Below are 4,443 nucleotides of genomic sequence, written 5' to 3'. Positions count from 1 at the left end.
CGAGTCGAATTAATTAAGTCGGAAAAAAGAAAGTGTGCATTATAATCGAGAAAATGCGACTACTGTATTAATCTTTAAAATATTGGTGTTAAATCTGTCTTATAATATCATGACAACTCCTGTAAATCGGGTTATCCGATAAGAATAAAATACAATACCAATATAGCCCTATCGTTGAAAAAATTCGCTTATTTTTGCTCGCCTCGAATTTTGCTAAGTAGAAATGGCTAAAAAGTGCGCAAAATACGTACGGAAATACGGTATTACAGCACCACCTGTATTGGACGACCACCTGTCTAAAAGACCACTTTTTGAAGGAACCGTGGGTGGTCGCCATAGACAGGTTTTACTGTATATATAAACTATATCGGGATAGTTCAGACATGCATCTATAAAAATTCATATTTAAATGGAAATAAAGAAATCTATAACTCGCATAATTTTCGGTTAACGCTTTAAAACTGAATTATCTTCATTACAGTTTTGTAGAATTGAATATGCACTATTCCTTACCCAATAGGGCAAAGTCTGTAGACAATAATATTTCTCTTCTTCCAAGGAGGAATTTTCAAGATTCGCTTCTGACACGAACAAATTACTGTTTAACTGTTTAGACCAGAACTAATTAACTGTGTACACTATCTAAAGTTACCGGATTTCCGTGAACAACGACCTCCGAGAAGCTTGATTTTAGCTTTTACTAACAGGTGGAGCTATTGATTAATTCATTCTTTCGTGTGAAATGAATGAGTAGTATTTTATGTCTGAATTTATAATATGACATTATTAATGGAAAATAAGAATCCTTTGGGATTGCTACACTAAATATTATAATTATTATTTCACACCGATCTTCATCTTCAGTAATGCACTCAAAGATTTTACAGTAGATAATTCCCAGTCGAAAATGTCTACAGTTTAACTACGATTTTCAAGACCTGGAAGCTCATTAAATGAACATCCTAATAATGATTTTGCCGTTCCATATTCTAAATTTCATATTCTAAGTTTTTAGCTGTAAACTCATTTTCATTTTCCCAAGTTAGAGGAAAATAAGTATGAAAGTCAAGCTTTCATAAAACATTTTCTAACTGTAGTTTCTTCTATCTCCATCTATGTTTAAAAATGCCATTCTATATTATGTAATGAAGTTATGATTTAATAATAACGTGTCAATTATACTCGTAATTTTACCAGTTAATTTTACTAAATATTTGCCTTCGCATGAATTTTTAACTTTAAACTTTAGATAATTAAATAGTCTAATTTTAAATATAATATTTGTTGACAAGAAACATGTTTACGTTAGAAAATTGTAATTTTAAATGTAAATAAACTTTTTCCAATATTAAAAGAACTTTCCTATCCTTTTTTACATCATTTTGTCTTCTTGTTTGATTAATAAATAATTCATGGTTGTTAATATTGTATTTCATAAGATTACTAGAATTTTTGAATTTTCCTATCATAGGTAGTTCTTTTTCATTATGTGTATTTACCGACAAAGAATTTTAATATATTCTTTACGTATCTTCTAGTAAAAGACTTACTTTGTTTTGAATTTTCAAAGGTTTTTTTTTATATCATGACCTTCCTGCCTGCTGCATATTGGTACAAAGATTGCAAAACAAATAAATTTGCAAGGTTGGATAGCAAGTGAATTTAATGAAAACAAGCACACTTTCGCCTAGATCGATAGACTGCGTCAGTTCTGGAATGCTTTCGTTATTCCGTTCCATTAACTGAAGAAGCCTATCCATTTACGCGAAAGTGTTTTTGTTTTTATTAAATTCATTCCCTAGCTAATCTTGCAAACTTATTATTTTTGTAAATGTTTTTTTTAGTTGTCGTTGTATAAGAAGTACAGAATAATCAAGATTGCACGTATCGCCTGACATAATCTTTGATTAAAACAAATTTATTTACCCGTTCCTGAACAATGTCTCAGTTTATTTCTCTAACATCACCCCACATACAGACAAAAATTTTTTTCCGTTTTATAAAATGATCGTTTATTTTCTAAAAAAATATTATTAATATATTCGAATATAAATTTTTATTTATTATTTAAAATATTTTGCATTTAAATTCTATCTATGTTAATCTTGCTATTTCGCTTTAAAGTTGTGCCCACAAATTGATCGAATGGATAAAACCACTAAACACGGGACCNTTTTCCAGCAAAAAAAAAAAAAAAAAATTAAAAAATGCCATTATTTTACAAACACAATTTTAGAAAATCTAAGATCAACGTTCAAAACGTTCGATTTAAAAATCTAGATTTATAGAGATTATAAAAACTCGATAGAAATGCAAGTTAAAAAATGTATGAAGTAAATGCAGTGTTAAAACATTTCTATTTGATAAAAATACTTAAGAAAAATATTTCACAAAATAAAAGTTTTATTGCACTTGCTATTTCGCTTTAAAGTTGTGCCCACAAATTGATCGAATGGATAAAACCACTAAACACGGGACCCTAGTTTTTTTTTAATTCTTTTCGCACCGAAGACACTAAGAGGCCTTTTATCAAGCCCTTTTTGGGTTCGAAAGCAACTTCTAATAATAATTTATCATCTTATGAAGATAATGATTTTATGAAGAAACAATAGATTTATAAGAATATTTTCTACTATTTTTATCATTTATGAAATCCATTGACTGTTTATTCAACCACGTATCCCAGGCCCTCAATGGGGTGGTCGGTTGATGAAGGATCTTGCATATCCGGACGGACCACTCCCGAAAAATTCCTGGGATTTAAGATAGTTCATTCCGGGTTTGTACCTGACTAATGGGTTGACCATGTGGAATTTTCCGAGTCATCTTCACATGTCTAACATCTAAATAGAGGCTCATTTCCATAGGATGATGCTCGTGAAACGTCCTCGTTGGCAGATCGCCCTCGTGTTCCGTTGTCTTGTTCCTTTAATTCACTCTGTTTAGAGTTTAATTAAAAATTTTTATTTCATTTTTTAAACTATTCCCTTTCATTTTATAAATAAATAAAAATAGAAATTACAGTGTCGTAAAATGTCCTGTAAAAGCTAAAAAATTAAGAATCGACAAACCAAAATTTATAGAAAAATAGTCAAAAATCAAAACGATATGTAAAAATAATTTCAATATATTCTAATCATTAATCAAAATAAGACTTTTTTTACGATGTAGTAATTAACTTTAATATAATTAGTTTAATTTTCTGCTTTAATGAAGTTTGAGGGTCATTAAATATCTATCAATGCAGAAAGACTTGTCAAAGATATCGTACCGATAATCGAAAATACCTTACGATTTTACTTGTATTAATATTTTATAAAACTAAAAAATAAATATAATTTCTTACATTTATTTTTTACTAAAAATTAAGTGAATATTTACTGTAATCAATTAAAATTTGATAATAAAATGTTATATATGTCATGTATATACTTCCGATTATAATCGTTTCTGTTTCCGTAATGTATGACGAATCATTCCGCCGTCCTTTAATACTGTATTACAATATTTATCTGTATAATTGCTTGCACGAAAATTAGATATTGGTAACCAATATTATATAAAAATTTATCAAAATTATCGGACTACTTTTCAATATAATATATTATCTGTTCTCAATTATTAATTAATTAAACAAGTTCTAATAATGGGTTTGATATTTAGCAAATAATACCTAAAGAATTGGAAAGGAAAGAATACCAGAATAGGTTCCACACAAGCGAATGAACGTAAATAATTTAGAGGGAAATTATAGAAAAAGAAATAAATTAAATTATCATTAAATATGTCTGAAGCTGTTCGTTTTTCCACTAACACTCCGAAAGCTGCATACGCAGTAAAATAGGAATAACCGAATAAATAGTAATAATAACTTATCAACTTTCTTAAAGTGAATAATATTTGAAAAATTCTATTTGTTAATTGAATATCCTACAGTAATAAATATCAATATAAATTTATCATAAATTAACTTTAATACAGTATAATAATCAATATTTTTAATTTTAATATCTAGCTGTGTATGGCCAGAAATGAAATCTTAATTATCATTATTACTGGAAATATTCCAATGTTTTAAAGCGAAACGTAGTTAATAGTTTTGATTTATCTTTATTCCATATTTACACTTCCCTTGATATAAATTTTAAACATTTTACACCACAGAATCCAGAAAATTTCTCTAAAGAGCAATACGATTTAAAGATTGTTTAGAAGATAAAATAGCGTAAAGCTTTTTTTTTTTGTTTGTTTAAGTCTTGGATCTTAGAAAATTTACTTAAAGTATGCCTTAAACGCTAAAAGCCATCTAACTAATACGTAATTAAGTTTATTTTTTACATTCCACATTCATCCCAACCTTCTTGAATTTTATACATTAGCTCTACTATCATCCATACTTATAATATTAAATTGAATTTTAATCTGTTCTTAATAGAAAAAAAA

The sequence above is a fragment of the Centruroides sculpturatus genome, unplaced genomic scaffold (assembly GCF_000671375.1).
Source record: "Centruroides sculpturatus isolate CEXI.00-Female unplaced genomic scaffold, Cexi_2.0 scaffold1646, whole genome shotgun sequence".
Lineage (NCBI taxonomy): Eukaryota > Metazoa > Arthropoda > Arachnida > Scorpiones > Buthidae > Centruroides > Centruroides sculpturatus.
Note: the sequence above shows the minus strand (reverse complement) of the source record.